This window comes from Phragmites australis, chromosome 8 (assembly GCF_958298935.1).
Source record: "Phragmites australis chromosome 8, lpPhrAust1.1, whole genome shotgun sequence".
NCBI classification, from domain to species: Eukaryota; Viridiplantae; Streptophyta; class Magnoliopsida; order Poales; family Poaceae; genus Phragmites; species Phragmites australis.
The window spans coordinates 30,063,270-30,089,948 of record NC_084928.1 but is presented as its reverse complement, the minus strand read 5'-3'; the positions used below and the strand labels follow the sequence as shown (position 1 = coordinate 30,089,948).

General features: G+C 43.1%; 1 pseudogene; it reads left to right on the top strand.

Moving 5' to 3' along the window:
- Nucleotides 1-870: 870 nt before the first annotated feature.
- LOC133927727 (plant-specific TFIIB-related protein PTF2-like) lies at nucleotides 871-25,724 on the top strand (annotated as a pseudogene).
- The last annotated feature ends 955 nt before the right edge of the window (nucleotides 25,725-26,679 follow it).

The window sequence follows — 26,679 nt, the reverse complement described above, 5'->3', positions numbered from 1 at the left end:
ACTTTCTCTGTGAAATTAACTCCCATCTTAATTCTCTTCTCCATAGCTAATTGCTTCACAAATTCTCAAAAATAAATCTATTGGCAATGTATAGGTGTGCTGCCTCCAACCTCAATCTCTCATCTATTTTTTATTTGGTGTTTTCATTCTCATATCTTACGCATTGTGCTCCACCGTTGTATATTGGCGTCGATTGGAAACTTGGAGTTGGTCAGTTCGAGATTGGGGAGTGGGGACGTCGCCCCGTTTCATATATAGCCAAGGAGAACAGCCAGCGCCACATGTGTCGTTGCCCTATAGTTTTTACGACATAAGAAAGATTCAATGGATTGGCTACAATAGCACTAGAAAATGATGTTTTGGAGAAGGTTACATATGGAGATCTAATTGAAGATTTTATATCAAATAACGTTATAAGGATGTCATGTTTCATCTAAAAGATTGATTAATTGTTAAGACTAGAGTTCTAAGATATGCTTTTTTGGCAAGATGTAATTCCAATAAATAAATTTTAGAAGTACCTTTCTTTATACTTTTTCCAAGAGGTGATTTCCCTTATACGTAGAGCCTAAATTTAAATTTTGCACTGTTGCCAGTGCACACCTGTAGACTATACAATTGGGGAGCCGTGCAGCCAGCCACTCAACAAGTTTGAATCATGTAGCTGCTATGAACAGCCGACTCTTTTCCTTTTTAATTTTGAGATGATTACCTGCTCCTCTTACTACCAGCGTACACAGAGAAGTAGCTTTGCAGGTACCCATAGAACAAAAGCTGAATCTGACGCGTGTTTGTAAGCGGGTTAGAGGGGCAAGAAAATGGCCTCTTTTTTCGGGTGACCAAGACTGACCTGCCATTTCGCCAAACATGATGGAGGTGACTGATTTGGTTTTGTGTGCGTGGAGTGTGTAATCAGTGCTCATGATGCGTGTGATTGTCCTTGTAAACTCACTTTTTTTTTACTTCTTTTTCGTGTTGTTTAATCCTGCTAAAGTTATGCAAGAATGAGAACCGGTTGCCAGCTCAATCAACACATTGATCTTTAGTCATTCCTTGGGCGGTTAATAGCTTTTTAAAGATGCGATTAAAGTGTTAGCTTGCATGGACATACAAACCTCTTATACTAAAGCGTATGCCATTCGCGCTTGCTGGTTGATTCACGTCAGCAAGAAGACGAGGCCCGCCGGATCACGATCGGGCACTCGTGTGTGTCTTCCCCTTCCATTCGTTCCGTCCTGTTCATTTTGGAAGCTAACGCCTCAACGCTGCTCGTCATGCGGTCCCACCGCCTCCCACTCTCCCTTGTTGAGGCCGCGTTCTGCTCCGCGCCCTCCCTCTTCGACCTTGTCTCTCGCGTCATTGCCAAGCTCTCAGTTCCTCCCCTCCCGTGCTTCGACTACGTTGCCGCGCTAGATCGCGTCGTGCGCCTCTCGCCCTCGCTCACCGCCGCCGCTGGCGAGAAGACATAGGCGATTTTCGCCCAAGACAGCTTCCTCCTATGATGCGCCTCCGAGTGGTCCCTCACTACCGGGTGGTACCCACTCCCTCTCGTCGTCGGGTTGGTCACCTTCTCTGCTGAGGTTAACGGGATCACCTCGCTCTGTGTGGAAGACATTGCCCGGGACATCTCGACGGCACTGAGGACCAGCCTCCGCCGATACAAGGAGCTCATTGATGCACTGGTGCATGTCGCGCGGCAGCTGCTTCCGTGGGGTGCGAATGTCAATGCCAAGAACCTGCTCCTCAACACGCCCATGCTGCTCCGGCTCATGGAGATGCGGTTGCAATCCGACCTGTTGGAACAGTTTCTTGAGGGCTTCACTCCGGACATGACCGGCATTGTGCAGACGTACTCATCTGTTGATGAAGATGAGTCCAAGTATCTCCAAGTTGGTCTCTCGGGTGCCGAAGATTTTGATTTCGAGAATTCTGGGCGAGGAAGGAATTGGAGAATAAGATGATCCTGGAGAACTACCTTGTCAAGGTTTTTTTTTTGGACAATATGTCTGTGAGAATAACGAGGTTGTCTTCGTGATCCAGAAATTGAATAAGAGATGAGGCACATGTGATGTATATAGGTTCAGGCTCCCGAGGTTGTCTTGTGTGGTTGATGATGTATCTGTATTCACTTGAGTATAGGCAATGTGTCTGGATCTATTATAATGAGTAGATGAGATCTAAACTAGACTAGTGATGAAATCATCGAGTATCTCATGTGGCCCTAGTGCTTGCGTCGAGTTGCAGATGAGTTGTGTTCCTCCGGAATAAGAGTCCTCTTTGAGGGTCTAGGTCCCCATCTTATATAGGGGTCTTGTTTCGCCTCCTATCTCGACGTAGTTGATATGGAGTCCTTCATCTCGTCCACCAAGAAAGATCAAATAAATCCGGTTAGGATATAAGTTGTTCTCGAGTTGGGTAACCAATCGAGACCTTCCTAGTATGCGCCTTCTGGATCTCCCGGAGTATCAGGTACCACAGATTCGGTTTCATAATATCCGAAGTTGTTAAGCTTGCACACGGCATACCTTACCCGTATATGGTATAGTCTTTATGCGTATATTCGACATTAGTCCCCTAACTCTACTTAGGAGGAAGGGTTTCTGCAATTTTCCACTCGAGTACCGCCAAGTGTAAGCTTGGTCGAGTAAGGTGGTTCAGGCTTGCAGTTGAGAAAATCGAGTAATAATGGATCCTATTCTAAGTATCGAGTGAAAACACAATTGGATCGAGCACCCTGCTGTTAAACACACTCGAAGCTCAAGAAAGGACTAAAAGCTTGATTAGTTGACACCCGATTCCGACTAAAGTTAAAAAAACCTTTCGAAATTTAAACCAATGAGTATAGGCGCATTTAATGCATGCCGAGATTCACACGATATCATCAATCTGCCTTTCATGTCGATTGAGGTGCCACAGAGATGGGAGTGGCTGCCGAAAGACGGTAAATTTTGGGCTATTTACCCGTACTAGCTGAAACTGTAGCAGTTATTCTTTGCTCTCATCGCTAGCCTTTTCGCTCAAGCCTCCATCTTTCTCCGCCCATACACTCGTCACTGCCGGGAAACCATGGATTCCAGTTCTCCTTCGAAGACCCCCACTCCCTCCTCACCAGAGGAGGAGTCCGACATGAAGTTCGTCGATGCCTCGCCCAAGCAGCTTGACAAGACAGAGCTTCTGAATGAGACATGGTAGGCCTCCATGATGCAAGAATTAAGGCTGAAGGAGCTCGAGGTTGAAGGAATAGTGCCCCATCACGATCTGGTTCAATGGAGGCCTGCATCTAATGAGGAGTTCCCAACCTACAAAATTGATCATGAATTTGTGGATTTTGAATTGTTTTTCCTTTGTGCGTTCAACGTCCCTCCTTCCAAGTTCTTTTTGAATGTACTCAATTGGTACCAAATCAAGCTTCACTACTTGAACCCGAACTCCATCACCATGCTTAGCATTTTTGTTTATCTTTGCGAAGCCTTCCTCAGCATCGAGCCGAGTTTGAATCTATTCTAGTACTTTTACCAGATGAAAAGGTTTAAGGAGAATAAAATTGTCGGGGGATGTGGTTTCCAACTGAAAAGCAAAAAGAAGAATTCCTACATCACAGTTCCCCTGATCTCCTCGTGGTCGAGAGATTGGAAAAAAACTTTGGTTTTATGTCTCTAATCCTAATCCGGTCAAGTTCCCCTTAATCTATAGAGGCCTTTTCCCCCATCAAATCCTATCTTGGACAAAGAAACACCGCGAGACCAGCCACACCTCCTACTATGTCAATCGAATAGACATGCTCAAGCAATCCGGCCTAACTAGGTGACATGTAGACAAAGATTTTATCAGTCAGAGGTTGGGCCCCTTGAAGGCGCGGGAACTCTTGGCTTGGGAGGACAATGGAGTCAAAGATAGCTCCAGGGATGCAACCGAATGTAAGACTTAATTAGCACTCTGCCGCATTTGTTATTGCAGTCGAGCTCTTTCGAATGATTTTCATTATTTCTATTTCAGCTCTGTCCCCGCAAGAAGTTACTGTTCATTTGAACAAACTCTTCTCTGATGAAGCACCAGAATGTTACATTCTGCCCCACTCCCTTACAAATCCTCGATTGGAGGTGGGGATTCCTTAAGTAGGAAAACAGGGCTATTTGTTTTTTGCTGGATCCTACTTCTTGTTTTTTTATCATAGGCTCTAGTCTTCCGTCAAGAGCATATCCTCACAAATGAGGTTCTTGATCTTGAAGACACTCCTTTAGGTGCTAGCGACAAGAGGAAGGAACCAATTACTCAAGAAGCTAAGGGGTCTCATTGACAAAAAAGATCTTCCTCGTCGTTTGATCCACTGTATGATCCAAACCCCTTCATGTGCAAGCGAAGAAGTCCTCTGGTACTAAAATCAAATCTTCTAGAAATCAATAGTTTTTCTGTTATCGAGCAAATGCCTGCTAACACCAGGTCTACATTGATGGCCTTTTTCAGGGGACATCTGGTGCATCTTCGTAATTGCCATCCTGAGTGATCGCCGCGCCCGATGACTCGACCAAAGGGGTAACTCCTACTGAGTTATCTTCCTTTAATTGGTCATTCTTTTTTAGGGCAATTTGCTTTATCGTAAAAATCACAGAAGTTGGGCCCATATGTCATCCTAACACTGATGGTATTTTCCATTATGGGCACTTTTGCGATGGTATCCACCTAGTTTTGCCTACTTTTTTAAGAATTTACTCAAAGAACTCATAATTATGCACGATTGTTGGGTCATTTTTACAGGCAATGACCACTTTGGCTTCGTCAGACCCCTTGACCATCCCTCCAGTAGAACCGAATCCTTTTGTCGGTATGCTGAGGAGGAAAATAATCAAGAGGCAGAAGTTGAAAGTCAATGCGCTTATCCCAATCAACATGAGGTTAGATCTGAGTATTTGTCCCGATTCGCAACTTTTGGCTCCATTCTTAATCCTGTTCATCACAGTTTGCCAATTCTGGAGAAGTCAAAGGAGCAAATCACAAGTGACCCGGCTTCGGCCCACACAATTATTTCGCCATCGTCTCCTCAAGCAGAGAAATCCTCAGTGGATGTCTCTAGGTCAAGCCTACAAACCAACAAGGCTGAGGTGCTGGCATCAACCTCAACAGAAGACCCTTTTGCGACTCTGGAGGACCTCATCAAGGGTGCAAGCGCCCAAGTGGTTGCTGCCAGGCCCGATATTTGGAAGTCGACCATAAAAACTGACAAATGAAAAAGGATGTGGAGCTCGTCTCTAGCTTGGCAAGAATCGAACGTTAGTGCCCCCTTTGATCACCAATAAGTGATTCATTCATCGAGTAACTACTAACTGATCCTTGTCTATTCTTTCTAGTTCTCGAGTCCGTATTTAGGGAAAAAAATGCTCTTATTAATGAGCAATAAAAAACCATCGAGAACAAGGATAAATATTTGGAAAAGCTCCAAGGCGACCTAAATCAGGCCATAATTGACCGAAAAGCCATGGCTGATACTTTGAAGAAGGCGAAAGCTGATCGGGATGTAATGGCCGAAATTCAAAGAAATCAGAGGCTAATCGAAACGCTGCGATTGCCAATTGGGGAGTTGCGATTACAGTGCTCCAAGTGCTAGAGGATCAAACCCTCGATTGCATTACCCAATCAGCCTCCCTCGGTACCAAAAACAATGCTTGGTCTCCTCAAGAGCTATGACCCCAATCTTGACACCTCGATGGTGATAACAGGTTTCGAATGCCTTGTAGAAGAGGCAGCAAAAATTGTAGAAAGTATCGAACCTCTGATCCTTTCTTTCATCGAGTCTTTGGGTCTTAGCATGTCCAATAGTGAAAGCGAAGATAGTCCTTCTAGTTGATGGTCCATAGTGTGGGACTCATACATTTAGATTTGATCTATATTTTGGGGATGTTTGTGAACAATACTATTATTTTGCTTGTCTAATATGCTACTACCTGTTATTTCCTTATCGATGAAATAGAGTCAATATAAGTAGATGCAAAACTGATTAGCAAGTGTTATTATTATCCTCAAAGACCACTTATCAAATCTGTTAATTCCTGAAATCTTAATTAAACAAACTGTTAGAAGTGTGACCTTCAAGTAATTACTCAAGGCAGCCAAAAAAGGAATAAGGAAGAGACTAGTGTAAAACTAGAAACATAACATATGATGGCCTTTCGTAAACTTTTACTGACTTGCACATTTGATCAGCATATGAATAAGAACTCACTAGAGAGCACACACGAGACCAACTAGGACTTTCAAAACCTTTGTTGGCCGTTAGGCATAAGATGTCTGACAATCTCGGTGCCATTATGCCTTATGAGGTGTAATTGTCCATCATTGACCTACCACATGCCTCTTTTGGTTCTATCCAACGTGATCAACACAAAGCCAGATAAATTTTTGCAAAAATACTTATAAAAGAATATGGTATTATTATGTAGCCCCCGATTCTCTGGTAAATGAGAATATTTCTCAAGTAGAGAGTAAGAAAGAACATACCTGTACCAATGAAGGAATATAGCGTAGCCCTCGACCTTCTACTCAATGATGAAATAGAGTGAAGAGTAAAGCCTTAGCATTGAAAGTATGCAATGTAACCCCTGACTCTCTGTTTGATATGATAATTGAAACAGAAGTAGAGCATATGCGCCATACTTCATGTGGCCCCTGTATCTTACTCAATGATTGGATTCGAGTAGATAATGGAGCATAAGCGCTTCATATTATACGATGTGGCTCCTAGCCTTCTGAATGGCGTGATAACGAGAGACAAAAAGTGAAGCAAAAACATCAAAAAAGTATGATGTAGCCCCTGACTCTGCGCTCGATGTGATAATCGAGTGGAGAGTAGAGCATAAGTATAAAAATGCGTGATGTAGCCCCTTACTCTCTGCTCAATGTGGTAATTGAGTGGAGAGTAGAGCGTAAGCATCAACACACCGTTCTCAACCGTATACTCGATGGGCTTAGCCCTTGAGCATTGGATTATAAGTATGATGTGGTCACCGAGTAAACTCGAGCAGGCAGGTAGGTGAGAATTAAAAACCCAATCCTGTTCGTGCTTATTTTCACCGCAACCTTTAATTTGACGCGTCATACTGACTATCCATCCCTCTTTGCAGACATTAGACAAGTCATAATGCTCCCACGACGCCTCGACTTCTGCCGGGCGACCGAGGCGTTATCGACCACACTATCGTTTCAGATCTTGATGTCTCCATTTACATAGTACGACCTATCCCCGTAGCTATAAATATAGGGGACTTGAGGCTGTTTATTTCCACTCTGTCTCCACCCTTTCTTCCTTTGCCTTGCCCGGTAGAACTTGTAGATCTTGAAGCCATGGCCTCCACTCCACCGCATCTCCCGAGTCGAGCTAAAGCATTAGAGAAGAGGGAACTTTCTACCCAAAGCCTCTCACCATGGTTCCACCTGGCGTCATCATCATTTCTTCTGATGAGGATGAATCGAGTGAGGGGCCTAGAGGAAGAGAGAACAGAAAATCACTTGGGGATGGTCGGCCCCTCTCCCGGTGGGTGCAGCACTTCATTGCCACTTATGCCGTGTGACAAGCGATGCGAATGACATGGGAGAGGGATGAAGCTGGTGGTGATCCTGATGAGATCATTGACCAGGCTACTAATGAAGTTTTTGACAATGAAGCCCCTAGGCCCCTGACGACGAAGAAGGTGCGGTCGTCTTCTCCATCGACAACCGCCAGATCGCCTTTGCGGCCCACGGAGGGTCCGCCAGGCTCGCCAGCACCAGTCAGCAACTCTAGCAGGGTCCTCACGTCGGCCATTTTTCCTGTCCCTTATGTTGACCGGCATTCGATTCCTAGGGTTATCAGCTGCCACCCTAGGGAAGATTATAAAAGGTTTCTTGACTCGTTCAAGGGCGAATAGGAGTCCACACACTTTTGAACTCATGGAGGTGGTGGATCTTCACTTTTTGCCACGTAGTTCAAGAGGAAAAGAAAAAGTATTTAATAGGTAAGTTAATATGATTGAATATAATCAACTTACTTGTAACTTACCTTATCTATGAATGAAACTATCGGGGTTGATTGACATGCCACGAGTTCTTGAGTATCTCACCATTTGGAGTAGATAACCATATAGATCCAGGTCGAGTAACATCAACTACTATGTAGGGTCCTTCCCACTTAGGTGATAACTTATGGTGTCGAGCCTGTTTCTGCACCTTTCGTAGGACAAGATCTCCAGTAACCAGTCTCCTAGGCTGGACTTTCTGACTATGATATCGACACAATGCTTGCTGATACTTAGCTGCTCAAATAGATGGTCGATTATGGTACTCCTTGAGTAAATTGATGTCGTCCGCTTGTAACTGCTCTTGCCCCTCTTCCGAGTAATTTTCCACTCGAGGTGATCTGAACTGCAATTCAGTCGGAAGCAATGCTTCTACTTCGTATACCAAAAAGAATGGAGTTTCACCGCTGGCCCTGTTAGTCGAGGTACGAACAGCCCATAGTACCGAGGGAAGCTCCTTCATCCATCGTTTTGAGTAGGCCTTTAGCCTATAAAAAACCCTAGTTTTGAGACCCTGTAAGACTATATTATTGATGCGCTCAACCTGATAGTTGCTCTGGGGTGAGCTACAGAGGCTAAACAAGTTTTAATGTCAAATTCTTCACATAACGTAATAAAAATCCCGCTTTTGAACTGGTTACCATTATCTGTAATTATCCAATATGAAATTCTGAATCGGGTAATTATGCTCCTCAGAAACTTCTTATTGGCTTCTACGGTTATCTTCCCAGCGGGTTCGACCTCAATCCACTTAGTGAATGTGTCGGTAGCCACGAACAGGAACTTATAACTGCCTTGGGCCCTTGGGAATGGTCCTAGGATATCTAAGCCCCAGACGGAGAAAGGCTAAGTAAGAGAAATTATTTACAGAGCTTGGGCCGGTCGAGTGGTCTACCTTCTGAAAAGTTGATAGCTCTCGCACTTTTTGACCAGCTTGGAAGCATCCTAAAGGGCAGCTGGCCAATAGAATCCCTGGCAGAATGTTTTTCTGACCAAGGTGCGATAAGATGCATGATTACCACACATGCCTCCATGGATATCGAGTAATAATTTATTTGTTGGTGATATGCCCTAGAGGCGATCGAGTTTGCGGATTGGATCTGCTAATGGACTTTAATATTGATTAAAGGACCATTAGGGTTTAGAGTCATAATGGGCTTTAATGTTGATTAAAGGCCCATTAGCGTGCTCTATATAAAGATAGGCAGGGGCCAAGGCGCATTGAGTTTTTCCGAAAAGAAACAGATCTTGCCACCAAAAACCCTGGCCGCCTCCTATTCCCGAACTCCCTTCGAAACCCTAGCCAGGCGCGCGGTGCTAGCACACCGGCGCACGGCGATTCCATCCTTGTACGTGTGGATACCGTAGAGGCGCTGCTACTATTGCAGTGCTGATCTACTCGGGACGTACTCGCGAGTACTCGGAAGGTGCTCGGGACGTGCTCGGGACGAGGTTGACGATCGACTACTTGACGCGCACGACGTTGGATTGGTCTGCTCCAACTCTTCTTCCGCTGCACTGCTCGTCAAGTGGTAACGATTCATGATCCCCTACTCGCATGGCTTCCTGGTTGAACGCGGTAGAGAAAATTTATTTTGTGCTAGCGTAGCCTACCCGCAACCCTTCATTATTGCCCTCTTCCTGGGTGATGCACTTCATCAAGATTCCATTACTCCCCTTTCGATAGAGCTTGCCATCTACCAAAGCGTATACCTTGAACCTATGAGCAATTTTCTCTATAGACGTATCATCATCAAGGATGTCTCGACCTTCAAGATAGGATTGGTATGGAGCCATCCAAGTTGGCTCGTATTCGAGTAGTGCAGCTACCATGTCTTTGGTTTTCGCCTCATTGACCTGGCCAGTCTGTTGGTCGGGTTAGGTAACATCTGTTCGCTGAACTATCGAGACAGATGGTCTGCGGAGTTTCTCAATGAAGACTCCTATGGGCACCAATGCTCGAGAAGAAGCGAGTCTAACAAGTTCATCCGCACCAGAGTTAGCACTCCTTCAGCTGGTGTGCTTTACTTCTAGCCCTTTGAACTTTTCCTCGAGCTTTCGTGCCTCATACAAGTAAGCCACCATGTTGTCGTCCGAGCACTGTACTCCTTTTGCACTTGGTTTATGACTAGATGTGAGTCCCCTTTCACAATAAGTCACCTGAGTTCATTGCCCATCGGAGATTTGAGTATGATGCTAGCCCCCGAGTCTTGAAGCATGAGCGATCTATCAAAGAAGAGCATTTAGTGGTCCTTGACCACACTTGTCTTAGTTTTGTCAACGCTTGTCCATTCGGCGATGAATTCCGTAAGTACTCCTAACTTCACGCTTGTGCATGGTGTATAGTGTACGTCAAACTCATTGAGTTCAAGCGCCCATTGGGCGATTCATCCAGTAGCTTCCCTATTGCGTAAAATGTCCTTCAATGGATATGTTGTCATGATAGTGACCTTATACGCTTGGAAATAGTGTCGTAGCTTCTGGGAAGACATCAAGACTGCATAAAGCAATTTTTGCACTTGCGGTAATCGTAGTTTCGCGTCGTGTAGGACTTAGCTCACATAGTAAATAGGTTTCTGAACCTTGGCCTTTTTCTCAGGGCGTTTCCGTTCAACCACCAAAATCGTGCTTACAACTTGTGGGGTAGCTACAATGTACAAAAAGAGCTCCTCTGTTTCATTAAGCGGGGTAAGAATTAACGGAGACGATAAATAGCTTTTTAAGTCCTTGAAGGCGTTCTCTGCTTCTTCTATCCTCTCGAACCGGTCATGTTTCTTTAGCAGCTTGAAGAATAGCATCCCTCATTTGTCCATCCTGGAAATGAATCGACTAAGGGCTGTTATACGCTGGTTAGTTTTTTAACCTCCTTTAGTGTTTGAGGTGACTGCATCTAGTTGAGAGCCTCGATTTTGCAAGGATTAGCCTCAATACCTTGACTTGACACCAGGAACCCAAGAAGTTTGTCAGATGGAACGCCAAATGTGTACTTTTTAGGGTTGAGGATCATGCTATACTTCCTGAGGTTGGCGAATGCTTCCTTAAGGTCGTTAATCAATGCATCTTCAGTTCTAGACTTGACTATAATATCGTTGACATAAGCTTCTACATTGCATCCAATCTGGGGTTGTAGATAATTCCGAATACATCTTTGATACATAGCACCGGTATTCTTCAAACCAAGAGGCATATTTACATAACAAAATACACCGAAAGGAGTGGTAAAAGCAATTTTCTCCTCGTCCTCAACTCCCATGCTGATTTGGTGATACCTCGAATATACATCTAGAAAACACAACAATGCACAACATACCATGGAGTCGACTATCTGGTCAATGGGCGGGAGAGGAAAAGGATCCTTTGGGCAGGCTTTGTTGAGGTCAGTGAAGTCGACACACATTCTTCACCCGCCATTAGCCTTATTGACAAGGACAGGATTTGCGAGCCATGTAGGATGATAAACTTTTTGAATAAAGCCCGCCTTTAGGAGTTTGTCGACCTCCTCCTGGATGGCTTGCTTCCAATCCTCAGCATATCTTTGCTACTTCTGCACCACAGGTTTGGCATCTGATTTAACAGCTAGTCGATGCTCGATTACTTCACTAGAGACCCTGGACATATCAGACGGTTTCCATGCAAACACATCTTCGTTTGCCCAAAGGAAAGCAATGAGCTCGAGTTCCTATTTGGGGTCGAGACCAGCCCCGACCTTGACTGTCTTGGCTGGTTCAGATGGGTCGAGGGGCACTGCCTTGACACCACCATTAGTTCTTTTGTCCTTAGCGCCATCGTTTGTCTCTTCCTTTGTGGCACTGGCGGCTTGATGCTTCTGGCGCTTGGACTCCGCACCTTTTGAAGTAGTTGATGATCAACTGAAGTGTTCGACCATATCCAAGATCTGCTTGTCGCACTTAACTGGTGCTCATTGATCTCCTTTGACAGTTATGGCCCTTTTAGGGCCTGGTATCTTGAGTGTATGGTATGTATAGTGCACAACAGCTATGAACTTACCCAACATTGGGCGGCCTAGGATCACATTGTATGTTGTCTTGAAATCCGTGACGTCAAAGGTTAGCTTCTCTGTGTGGAAGTTTTTGGGCATGCCAAACGTGACTAGCAACTCGATCTGTCCAAGGGGCATTGTCGATGAATTAGGGGTTATGCCGTGGAAAGGCTCGACTCCCTTCTTGAGATCTAACCTCTCAATCCCCATCTAGTCTAAAGTCTTGGCGAAGATGAGGTTAAGCGAATTATCCCCATCAACCAAGGTTCAAAAACTTTGATGTTGAGGATAGTCAGTTGTATCATGACTGGATATCGACCAGGAAGTGGGATCGCGGGTGGATAGTCTACTTGGTTGAAGGTAATTGGAACTTCCGACCACCTAAGGTACTGAGTTGGCCCGGTGAGAGCCAGGTTGACTTCTTGTACAACCGCCTTGTATTTTCTTTTGGACTCGTATATGGCGGATCCTCCAAAGATATGTGCCAAACTTTGGTTAGGCTTGTGGAACTCAAGCTCGTCACCTTTAGAGTCTGGCTTAGCTTGTTTGCCATGGTGCTCGACAGTGGCAGTTTGAGCTTTTTTTTGACCTTCTTTTTGAGGATGTAGCATTCGTTGAAGTCATGTTGATTGGTTCAATGAACGTGGCACCACTTCTTGACACCTTGGCACATGTCTTTACTATCCCCTGGTGTTGCGTGACTTGCTCCTATCGATCACAGCTACAGTCGTGTCTGGACCCTTACACTTATCACCAGGCTTGCCCTTCTTCCCCTCGTTCTTCGAGGACTCAGGATTGTCCATGCCAAGCTGAGGGTTTTTGGCATGTGACTGAGCTTCAGCTTTCTTTGCAGATTTATCAGCCAACTCAAAGAGCTCCTTGACAATCTGGATCTTTCGGGTAGCAGGCTTCCTAATCAGATATGTGTTCTTGACGCCTCTCTTGAAGGCGATGATGACCGATTCATCAGCAATATCTGAGATCATGTTTCTCCTGTCACTAAATCATCGGATGAAGTCTTGTAGGAGCTTGTCCTTTCTTTGGTTCAGTTGATGGAGATTGTTCTCCATTCCTATGTGCTCGAAAGTACCCTGGAAGTTGGCTATGAACTGAGCCTTCAACTCGGCCTATGATCGGATCGAGTTGGGTGGCAGGTTCAACAACCAAGACCTTGTCGTTTCATCAAGTGCAGTTAGCAGGTAATTGGCCATTACCTTGTTATCGCCACCCACTGCTCAGATAATGGTGGTATAGATCTGCAACCACTCGTTGGGGTTGAGCTTCCTGTTGTAGTTCTGGATCAGGCCACCTTGAACTTCTCGGGTCACTGTATCGTGCGGAGCTCTAGGATGAAGACTTCGCAACATCCGTCGAATTCCTCAGGAGGCAGAGGAGGAGGACTGTCACGCCTATTCCTTTGAACAGGGGAGTCACGTGACCGTTCCATCCTGGAGATCTGCAATCGTTGTAGCGTTGATTATCCTCACGACACTTCTCACGGTTGTTATTGATAACCTCCCGCAAGTCACGTCTATTGTGAGGGATGAGTTTCCTTAGGTCTCCCTAATTTCTACACTCATGGACGAGGCAGTTGTTGTTCGACCTGCAGGGCTGTACTCGGGGTCCACCTCCGGAGCTGCTTGCTTGTGACCCTTCTACTCGAGAGCATCCTCGTCTGTGGCTCCTCGAACCAATACCTTGCCGACTAGGGGACCTATATGCGCCAGGATTGTTCGCTCGACCAACTTGGATCTGAATCGCATCAAGTAGCGTCCCGACCTAATTAACCATAAGGGTTAAATTCGCCAGATCCAACTCCGGAAGAGATCTCAAAATCAGATGGGCTCCCTGGACATTAGCATCTAGAGTGCTAAAAACATCATTGCCAAGGCTCGGCTACGGTCGAGTCAACGAAGCCTCGTGATGGCTGCCCTAAGAGAGTTCGTTCCTCGATCTCAGGATCAGTACAGGTGGAACCGTGCCTACTAGAAGCTGTAATTGAAGATCAGGAGGTGTCGATCCTCCTATTATTCGTCAATGATCGATGATATTACAAGCATATAGAGCTTCGGCTGTAGATGTCCCCGGTGGCATATCTTCAACATTGCCAGCGTTGGTGGCTGCCGCTACTAGATCCTCGGGGATTTCCATTCCGTTATTCACCACAACGTTCAAGTCTACCACCATTGAATCGGTACGTGGGACCTCGGTTCCTCTAGCCATAAACACGAATCGATCTGTTCGGTTGCTCTGGCTGTTGACGGAGCTGTCGTGACCACTCATGTCATAGTTGGTTTCCATGAACTGTAGAACATTGGGCTCCTTAGGATCCTATTCAAGGTGCCCTACCTTTTGGTATGTGTCTAATGGGCTAGACTCGAGAATATCGGTGTGGATTAGTCCACCCTGATCGTCCCAGCAGAAAACCATAGTTCCAAACGTGATCTCTGATCCGGTCATAGGTGATTCAAGAGCGATCGCTGTCGACTCGAAGCGATCATAGAAGTCAGCTATACGAAAATAGCCCTATTATGCCATGATTGTGATTTTGGTGATTGATGACAACACAACCAAAGCAACTAGGAAATAATAAATGATACAAATTGTAGAGAGCACAAACCTTACCACATTGCTTGGATGCATATTCTTACCACTTAGTCCCTCTTTTGTTGTAGCTCTTCCTTTCTCTATTGCCACTATCTCCTTTGATCAACCCATGCAAGAGCTTCTCCATTGCATACTTTTGAAACCAAATGTAGATAAGTCCCCCTTTATCAACCTTGACATCTTGCTTGTTCTTCACTAGGCATGCCTCTTGCTTTGTTTGTCAAAATTTCCCCCCTTTATCAACAATCTCAAAAGGACTACAAACGCATGTTGAACTCGAGGAAGAGCGTTAGAGCACATGAGAGAGAGCTTCAAAAATAATGATCCAATGAAATGATACCAATTGAAGAGATACCACTTGTAGGGATAATATTTCAAGAATATGGTACCAATTGAAATAAAAGCACACGGATCACAATTCATAAAACTCATATAATATGATTTGAACTCCCCCTATATATGTACACACATATGATAGGAGAGAGACATATGCACAATTAGACAATATGTCAAGATGGAAGTTTAATCCATATTATGCATGTTGGTAGCTTAAATAAACAAATGAATTGACAATGATATCAATTAAAACCTTTAAGCATTGCATACCTCTGGAGATTTGTTGATCACTCCATGAGACTACAAAAGATATTACTTAAAACACATCTTAATATCAAAATCACAACCCATAAGATATACTACCTATAATGTGTGCATACAAGTATTGAATACTTGTAAGAGATATGCACTTGTTATTGATAACAGTGAGGAGGGTACCCTATAGATTGGTTCATAGCACATAAATGATATCAATTGTAGAACTAGTGGTATGTAAGGAACCTACAACAAATAAATCATGTAGGTTGCTTATTAGAAAGAGAGAAACACAAGCAACCTACCATATAAAAAATCTACACTAGGCATTGCAATAAATTAAATTGACATCATGCAATCCTTGACAAGGCAAATGAATTCATCAATTTAGAGAATTTAGCATATAGTACCTTTGCCTTATTTACCTTTGGATAGGAATTTGGGTAAATGATGATCATGATCTTCATCAATGCGTTCAATCTTGTACACTTGACTTCTTTACTTGAATCTTCACTTCATCTTGTAAGCCAAGTATCCAAATCCCCGATCGACTTGTGGACTTCAAGTCTTCTTTGGAACCCAAATCGATTAAGGCCCCTTCATGTTGGTGATGATATACTTGGGTACCCAAATGGGTTAGTTCCACCTTCGGTTCTTTCTTTCAACTATGTGTGCAACCACTGTGCCATTATTCTTATTCTTGAGCTTGTAGTGGTTGCTCTCTGTCTTAGTCTTGTAGTTGGGCTTAGTGTAGATATTGGAGGTTTTTTTAGAGAGGTTCATGATCTTCTTCTTCTCCTTGATCTCCTTCTTGGCTTGCTTGCATTGGAAGGACTTATGGCCTTTTTTATGTCACTTGAAGCATGTCATGGTGGACCCCTTCGCAAGCTTCTTCACCATGGTAGCATGGTTATCTTTAAGAGGTTGGACATGGTTCTTGCCCTTTAATCTTGCTAAGTCCTTCTTGAGCTTATCCACTTCTTGCTTGAGCTCATCATTCTCTTATGCAATGAGGTTGTTAAATGGTTCTACAACAACATTCTCAATACAAATCTCATTGCAAAGGGGTGAGCTAGATAAATCAATTAAATCCTTATAAGAAGTGAAAGCATCTACCTTATGTTTGATATTAAATAGAGAGGTAGATTGTTTCAAATGGATCTTAGTTTGAGATTCAATGTACTTAAATTTAGCCTTAAGTTCTTCATGCTATTTGTTTAGCAAATTGAATTTGCTCAATAATTGTTCATAATTAAAAACAAAGGTAGCATAAATATCATTAAGGGCATTAAATTTCTTTAGTTCTTTAGATTGTTTCTTTAAGGCCTTTTGTTGCTCATTGATCAAATCAAAAAGTTCTTCTATCGAGGGTGAATCCTCATCAGATTCATCATCACTTACATCGCTTCCCATACCTTTAGTCATAAGGCCATAAGTATACACACCTGATAGTCCGGTGATGGAGATGAAGTATACCCCGGACAATCCGGTGTTCAGAAGTGGTTCTGAGTGGGTTCTAACGGCTAGTTTCTGAGGTTGTACCACTGTCTACACCGGATCATTCGGTGTTCACAATAAAGTTGAGTCGTTGGAACAATGGCTAGTTGGCAAGTTTGAGGCTATAAATACTCACCCACTCGACCATTTAAAGGTGTTGGAGTCCAGAGGAAGCTTATACACACTTGAGAGGACATCCAAGCCATCAAAGTGCTTAAAGTGTTCATCCAAGGCGATTAAGCACACCATTAAAGAGTGATTAGTGCTTATAGGCCTGGAGAGAAGAGTTGCTAGCTACTGTAACCTAGAGAGTGGATCAAGGAGTGATCCAACCGTGTATCGAGAATACGCCGACGCCTTGAAGTCTTGGTGACTCGTTAGTAACTTGTTGACCCTCCAACTTGGTGTGGAGTGGTGGCAAGAAGATTGTGCGGGGACCCAGAGGCCTTTGTCTTTGTGACTAAAGCTCCGAAGTGAAGATGGCGTACAAGTGATTGGAAGAGAGATTAGTGGTGAGACCTCACCTTGGTGGCTTGGTTGCTCATTGTGCTTGAGGCCTTGTCTTGGTGACTCGGTATATCAAGAGCCGTAACCGGAAGAGACTTGGCGACCGGAAGCATATCCTTTGTGGAGCTTCAATGTGGACTAGGGGTGGCTCAAGTGCCACCGATACCACGGGATAAAAATCCCTTGTATTGAGTTTATCTCTCTACCTTATTTATGTTTCCACATTTACATACTTATAAGTTACCTTGCTAGAGTAGGATGCAATCCTTTTGAGTGGTAGAGTAGACACACTAGATAAACCTAGAGTACATTTAGATAGAAATTGAGATAGGTTTATCTTGTGAAGTTTTTAAAGCCATTAGTTTTTAAGTGTACTAATTCAACCCACTCTTAGGACGTCACTGATCCCTACACTGGCATCAGAGAATACGGTGCGAATGTGCACTCGAGATATAGTCGATCCTAAAAAGTAGAAGACCCCAACCTGGCGTATCAACTGTCGAGGGTTTTTCCCTAACAATACGTCTGTGAGAATAACGAGGTTGTCTTCGTGATCTAGGAATTGAACAAGAGATGAGGCACACATGATGTATACAGGTGTAGCGAAAATGGCTCTATTAGGCTATAATTGTGATTTTAGTCATTAATGATAACATAGTCAACTAGACTAACATGTTTATCAACAATATATGTTAGTAGGTCTCATGGATGCAATAAATGAAGAAGCCACCGCAATCGGAACAAAGTTTGATTGAATTGGAGAAGTCCCATGAGATTTGTTCTCACCAAATGGTACAGTGTATTAAAGGCTATAATCACCGGAGTATTCTCAACAGAGGAGAAAGAAGGCACCAGATAGTCTGGTGTTATGACCCATGTACCCACCGAAGTGTTTCCGCTCAAAAGGCAAAATGGAACAACCCACCGGATGGTCCAGTGATCAACAGACGATATACATCGGCGCAATTCTTGCAGAAAGGGTTACAAGTGCTAAAGAGCGATGATTAGTTGACCGGATGGTATGGTGTTTGGCCTGTGCACACCAGATGATCTTACCGGAGCATTCCTCACATGGTGTTTGGCTTGTGCCGAGTTTGCTCTCTTTACCTTATTTAAGTTTTCGCATTTACTTACTTGTAATTTACCTTCTTAGATAGGTTACAGACGCTTTGATCGGTAGAGTAAACACACTAGATAAATTTAGAGCATATTTATATAGAAATTGATATAGGTTTATCTTGTGAAGTCTTTGGAGTCGAATAGATTCTAAGTGTCCTAATTCACTCCTCTTAGGACGTCACTAATTCTCACAATTGGTATCAGAGCTAGGGCTCACACCTTTCATTAGGACACACCATTCAAGTAGCATTTGAGACCCCCTCATTTTGATCGGTTAGGTTTCACCGCCTAGTGATTTGTGACGTCCAGGGTTGGGATGGATAGCTATAGTGCTTCACTTTTTGATGGCATAAATTTTCCTTGTTGGAAAATTCTAATGCATTGTTATTTGTAAGCCAATGGTCTAGATGTTTGGAGAGTCACCGACGAAGGGATGAGACCTCATATCACCAACAAGGAGAGGCAATTAGATGCATTGGCGAAGAGTATCTTTTTATCATCTTTAAATGTTGATGCATTTAATTGTGTTTATTCTCTCACCAATGCATATGATATTTGGACCAGTTTAATTAAAATACATGAAGGCACAAAGAATGTACGCAATGAGAAATATCATGTGCTTGTGACTAAGCTCAATGGAATCAAGCAATTACCCCATGAAAGTGCTAATGACATGTACTCACATTTGAATATTCTTGTCAACGAGATCAATAGGTTAGGTTTGACGCCAATAGAAGATTATCAAATGGTAAGAAGAATATTTTAAGCTCTTCTTCCGAAGTACAAGCCGATAGTCTCCATCATCTACGATAATAATGACATCAAGAAGATGATTCAAAGTCAAGTGCTCGGCAAGATCACCGCCCATGAGATGACAATGAACATAGAGGTGGAAGATTCTACCACATCCAACGCCAAGAATCTTGCCCTCACAATCAAGCAAGCTCAATGCTCACACATAAATTCGAAGATGAGGAGGCAAGAGCAATAGTCAAACTTAAGCGAAGATGATGGTGATCAAGATGAAGAGAGCAATGAAGAGGATGATCAAAGCACATCAAGTGATGATGAAATTGATCCCAAGATAGCCAAGCTCTTCTCAAAGATAGAGAAGAATATGAAGAGGATCAATACCAAGATTGATCATCCTATCTTCATTGAAAATTTGGTCAACACAATTGAACATATCAAGAAGGAGAAGAAGACCAAGATCAAGAGAGAGACAAGGGGAAGAGCCAAGGCATTCACAAGCATAGAAAGATGGGTGAGCGACGATGAAGAGTCAAGCTCAAGTGATGAAAGCTTCACCATCCTCCCCTCCAAGAAGAGCTCTTCCTCAAGATCATTATCATGCAAGTCAACACGCAAGCCATCTCACAAGTGCCTTATGGCTAAAGGTATAGATAGAGATGTAAGTGATGATGAATCCAATGGGGATTCTCCCTCCTATGATGAATTTCCTAATTTGATCAATGAGCAACGATGAGACCTTAAGAAACAATCAATAGAGCTTAAGAAATTCAATGCACTTAATGATATTCATGCTATCTTTGTTTCTAATTATGAACAATTATTAAGCAAATTCAACTGGCTAAACAAGGAGCATGATGAGCTGAATGCTAAGTTTGAGTACATTGAATCTCAAACTAAGGTCCCTTTGAAGCAATCTACCTCACTATTTAATTTCAAGCCTAAGATAAATGCTTCTACTTCTTGCAATTATTTAATTGATATATCATGCTCATCCCTTTGCAATGAGAAATGTATTGAGAATATTTTTGTAGAACCATCCAATGACCTCATTCCGCAAGAAAATGATGAACTCAAGCAAGAAGTCGAGAAGATCAAGAAGAACTTAGAAAGACTAAAGGGCAAGAATCATGTTCAACCTCCTCAAGATAATCATGCAACCATAGTGAACAAGCATACAGAGGGATCCACCGTGATATGCTTCAAGTGCCACTAAGAAGGTCACAAGTCTTTTCAATGCATGCAAGTCAAGAAGGAGACCAAGGAAAAGAAGAAGGTGAATAACATCTCCAACAAGACCTCCAACCTCTACATTAAACCCAACTACAAGGTAAAGTCAAAGAGTAACCACTACAAACTCAAGATGAAGGAAAATGGCAATGTAGTTGCACAAATGGTTAGGAGAAAGGATCGGAGGTGGAACCAACCCATTTAGGTGCCCAAGGAAGCCATCACCAATATGAAGGGGACCCAATCGTTTAGGTCCCAAAGAAGACTTAAAGCTTGAAGCGGCCATAGGGATTTGGAGGCTTGGCTTACAAAATGAAATGAAGATTCAAGCAAAGAAGCCAAATATACAAGATTAGTGCATTGACAAAGATCATGATCATCACATACCCAAATCCCCATCCAAAGGTAAAAGAGGTAAGTGTAGCTAGATTATTGTTTATGCATTTTGTTTTGCTTCTAACTCATTTGGCTTGTCTAGGATTGCAGATGCTTATTTCAATTTATTACAGTGCCTAGTGTAGGTTTTCATATGTAGGTTGCTTGTGTTTATCTCTAACCCATGGAAAACCTATATGGTTTATTAGTTGTAGGTCCTTTACATAGCACTAGTTTTATATTTGATATCTTTTATGTGCTATGATCCAATCTGCAGGATAAATCATCATTGTTATCGATAACAACTGCATATGCCTCATAAGTATTTAACACTTGTATGCACATATTTAGGGAGAGTATATCCTATAGGTTGTGATTTTGAGACTAATATGTGTTGCAAGTTATATGTTTTCTAGTCTCAAAGAGCAATCTACAAGTCCCAAGAGGTATGCATTGCTCAAACTCTTCAATTAGTATCATTGTTAAATCATTTTGTTCATTTAAGCTACCTCTATATATAATATGGCTTAACCTTTCTATTTTGACATGTTATCTAGTTGTACATATATTTCTTTCTTATCATATGTATGCACACATATAGAGGGAATTTAGACTATATTATATGAGTTTCATGAATTGTGATCCATATTATTTTTATTTCAATTGGTATCATTTTTATTAGATTATAATTTATGAAGCTCTCTCCCATGTGCTCTAACATTTTTCCCTTGAGTTTAATATGTGCTTATAGCCTTTTTGGGAGATTGTTGACAAAGGGGGAGAATTTTGACGACCAAAGCAAGATGAACAATATGGGGGAGATTATAGCAACAAGCAAGGTGTCTAGGAATGTCGAAGTTGACAAAAGGAGAGAAGAAGAATATGCTAGAAACAACATAAGGCATCTAGATTGACAAAAGAGAAGCTCTTGCATAGGTGAATAAATGGAGATAGTGGTATTAGAGAAAGGTGAAGTCACAACAAAGGGAGACTATGTGGTAAGAACATGCATCCAAGCAATGTGGTAAGACTTTGTGCTCTTTTATGATCTTGTCAATTGGTATCATTTATCGTTTGCCACTTGCTTTGGTTGTGTTGTCATCCACCACTAAAAATGGAGAGATTGTAGCGAAAATAACTCTATTAGGTCATGATTATGATTTTGGTGCTTAATGACAACATAGTCAATAAGACTAACATATTTGTCATGAATATATATCAGTAAGGCTCATGGATGCAATACATGAAGAGGCCACCACAGCCAGGACCAAATTTGGTTGAATTGGAAAAGTACCATGAGATTTGTTCTCACCAGATAGTCTGGTGTACTAAAAGCTATAATCACCGGAGTATTCTTAGCAGAGGAGAAAGAAGGCATCAGATAGTCCGGTGTTAAGACCCGTGTACTCAACAGAGTGTTTCTGCTCAGAAGGCAAAATGGAACAACCCATCGGATGGTCTAGTGATCAGTTGAAGATATACACCGGAGCAATTCTTGCAAAGAGGGTTGCAAGTAATGAAGAGCGATGATTAGTTGATCGGATGGTACGGTGTTTGGCTTGTGCACACTAGATGATCTCACCGGAGCATTCCTACTAGAGATGATGCAGCTGTTGAAGAAGAAGGACAAAGTCACCGGATAGTCCGGTGATCACAGAGATAGTTGCACCGGAGCATTTCTAGGTAAAAGAAAAGAAGGTTTAACTCACCGGATGGTCCGATATGAATAAAATAAACACCGAATGAATGCACCGGAGCAATTTACACAAAAAAATGCAAAGGCTTGGATGGCTCAAGATAACTCACCGAAAGGTTCGGTGATGGATTTGAGTATACATTGGATAATCCGGTGTTTATAAGAAGTTTGAGTGGAGTTCTAACGGCCAGTATCCACTGATGTACATACCAGATGGTCTGGTGTTTATACTACTATTATCACCGGATCATCCGGTGTTCATAGTAAAGTTGAGTCGTTGGAGCAACGGCTAGTCCACGAATTTGAGGCTATAAATACCTCTCCACTCAATCATTTGAAGGTGTGGCATGCTGGTAGAGTCCAGAAAATCCCATATACACTTGAGAAGATATCCAAACCACCAAAGTACTTAAAATATTCATCCAAGGTAATTTAGCACACTATTAGAGAGTGATTAGTGCTATTAGGCCTAGAGAGAAGTCTTGGTAGATCCTGCAACCTAGAGAGTGGATCAAGGAGTGATCCAACCGTGTACCAAGAGGTATGCCGATGCTTTAGAGTCTTTGTGACTCACCAGCAACTTGTTGACCCTCCAACTTGACGTGGAGTGGTGGCAAGACACGTGTACAAGGACATGGAGACTCTTGCCTTGGTGGCTCAAGCTCTGAAGTGATCATGGTGGCAAGGGACTGGAAGAGAAGCTTATAGTGAGGCCTTGCCTTGGTGGCTTGGTGGCTTATCCGGGATGAGACCTTGTCTTTGTGACTTGGTGGCTCCATAGCTGCGATCGGGTGCTAACCGAGAGCATATCCCTGGTGGCAAGGGATCGAGAGCTCCAACGTGGACTAGGGGTGACATTCATGCCATTGATACCACGGGAAAAAAATTTGTGTCGAGTTTGCTCTCTCTTATTTACATTTTCGCATTTACTTACTTACAATTTACTTTCTAATATAGGTTGCAAGCGCTTTGTTCGGTAGAGTAGACACACTAGATAAAACTGGAGCACATTTAGATACAAATTGATATAGGTTTATCTTGTGAAGTCTTTAGAGTCAAATACATTCTAAGTGTCCTAATTCACCCCCTCTCTTAGGACATCACTGATCCTCACAATAGGTTTGGATCCCCAATTGGAGTAATACCCTACGTCATGTGTGGTTGATGATGTATTTATATTCACTCGAGTACAGACAATGTGTCTAGATCTATTATAAGAAGTAGATGAGATCTAAAGTAGATAATGACAAAGTCGCCGAGTATCTCCTGTGGCCCTAGTGCTTGCGTTTAGTTGTAGATGAGTTGTGTTCCTCCAGAAAAAGAGTTCCTTCAGGGGGGTCTAAGTCCCTGCCTTATAGGAGTCTTGTACCATCTCCTATATCACCGTAGTCGATAGGGAGTCCTTCATCTTGTCCACTAAGAAAAATCAGATAAATTCAGCTGGAATATTAGTTGTTCTTGAGTTGATAACCAATCAAGACTTTACTAGTATGCACCTTCTGGATCTCCGGAAGTATCAGGTACCGCAGATTCGGTTCCGTAATATCCGGAGTTGTTAAACATTCATATGGCATACCTTATCTTTATATAGTATACTCTTTATGCGTATATATCCATAGTTAGATGTTCGACATGCCTATCAGATGCTTACCAAAATGTCTTAAAGAGGCTTGCCTAGCTTCAGGAACTTGGGCAGGTTGGTAAAGGTTCTAACAGGAGGAAGCAGTGAAGAGGAGGCCTTGAGCTGGAACCATGGGTGGATTCAACAGATGATGGTTGGAAAAAGGACATGGTGCTTGAGGAGGGTAGTTGATATTGACAGTGATTATGATGCACCACTGCCATCATTTACTCCTGGTATGGAGTTGCGGAAGCAGAGGAGAACACGCATTGAAACTGCTAAGCGGCGAATTGAGGCGATTAGGAAGGCTCCTGCCACAAATGAAAATCATTTACAGCCTGTTGAAAGAAATGAAGATGTCTGTCCACCCCAAAAATTGGCTAGCAAGAAGCAAGGGAGAAAGAGGATGGATGATAGAGATCATATTCACAAGGACACGGTGTGCCGAAAAATCTGTTTTTTTTTTTTTTTTTTGCCCGTGTGGCCGGTTCGCTTGTGTCATCTATTACCGGTATTATGTTATTTCATGTAATTGGCAACATTCAATTAAATTTAAAATGAGTTGCTAATTTAATTGTCATTTTATCTCGGTGATTTGACACTTCATTTTATGTACCGTGTGTTGTTATTTTATGTAATTAGTAACTTTGAATAAAATTAGAAATTAGTTGCTAATTTAACTGTACATTTCAAAATGCATGAGTAAGAAAGCATATAGTCTCTAAGGCGGTGGGCAGTCTTAACACTTAGGAATGTTTGAACATGCACAATATTAACCCTTGTATCATTGATCATCTCAAGATGGCGGCGGAAAGTGACGACGTAAATTAGCGAAAGAATGCCAGTTGCACCAGTCAAGGCTATCAGGGTAAGATGGTTGTCGCCTCCAAGGTGGTGATTGGAAGTTTGGAGGACGGGTACAGGAAAAGCTGACATCATCTTCACAGTCATCACGGTCCTCTGGAGATGAAGGCCTTAGAGGGAGGGGTTGAGGTGGCATGAAATCGTTGTCGTCGTCATTGTCTTGAGGTATCACGGTACGAGCACGTGCTCTTGTAGTGTTTGTTGAACCTTCTCCTGTATGGCTGGTGGAACGTCGAGGCATTGGTAGCATGAAATCATCATCAGCTCTTGTACTCCTTAGGTTCGCTGATCTTCGTCGTCTTCTACACAAACCAGGTATCACACCCCCGCCGAAGAGCATATGCATTGCCAAGAAGTGTGGGATTTCTTTGTTGATTAACTCTGCGTCTTCTGGGAAGGCATAAAACAAAAGAGGGGTATTCGAATCAATAGCAATAAGATAAGTATGGTGATCAAATAGAAAATAACGAACCTGTATGTGGGATGCATACTGGTCAGGCAACATTGTCATCCTTCTTTGCCTCATACAGAAACCCATAACAGAAGGATGGTCGGCTAGTTCGCACACCCTGAGGTATATTTGGCGACGCTCGTGCAAGAGGGCCCTAAGGTCATCGGTTGTTACATGTAGGAGTGGAACGGTGAACGCAGAACATGGCGGTCTTGCGTGCAATTTAGACACAGCTTGGAACATGTTGCTCTCATTGAAGGGATCATCCTTCCCTCCATGCATAACCTGCAAGGAGGCATTTAATGCTATATCGATCGTTGTAGGTATCCATGGAAAGCCAGTACTGGAATATCCCGTCATATAGGTATTGATCTTTCACTGCAACTTTTTTGCTCTGCACCAAAGCACGAATTGCTGGTTATTTAATAAACATTAAACATGTATGAAATATCGTAAATGATATATACAAATGCTTAATAAGTTACTCATAAATAAGTTATGTGTCCTAATTAGTTGACAAAAATTATGTAAATTAAATGTAATTACTTGAACACTGAAGTGTATGGCATAGTACAAATGAGTACATAATATAGTGAATAACACATAGTACAGATGAGTACACAAAATAGATGAGTACACAATATATTGCACTGGCTCATTAACGATGCCAACGCCGCAAGCAATCCCCAGGAGTGTAAGCATCTGGCGGGTGTGTGGCCCTCATCCCAGAGGCCTGAGCTGGCCCCTGCCACGTGTGCCCTTGGTCGTCATCTTCATCGTCATGCTGTGTTCCAACTCCACCCAGAACCGCTAACTCGGCCCTGCATGTACTACGATGTAGGATCGTCATGCGGGAGTGTGGATGCTGGTAGTACGTGCTCGGATGGAGTCCGAAATGCTGAAGTCTCAGCTTCATGGTACCACTGTGAACCCCCAGGAGCATCGGGATCTTGGGGGTATTGGCCGCTCAGTAGTTCGGTGAAGCTGCCCGCTTGCAATGCAGCAGCCTAGTCAAAAACTTGTGTGTCGCTCCAGGTTGGTGTCTGCTGTGTGCAGTCAATGATGTCCTTGTGGTGAGTTGATAATACTGGTGGAGGTGTCTACGTAGCCTGAGTAGGTTGTGTGAACTCAGGGGGCTGGGAACCCAGTGTACACTTCTCGGGAGCAGGAGCCTTGGTCACCTCCTCGGCTCCAGCACAAGAATGTGTCACATGATGGGCCGCAGACGAATGTGCCTCCTATGAATGTGCCTCATGAGCACTGGACGAGCGTCTGCTGCGGGAGGCATGGGACGAGTCCATGGCGGGTACGTCGTAGCCCGTAGAA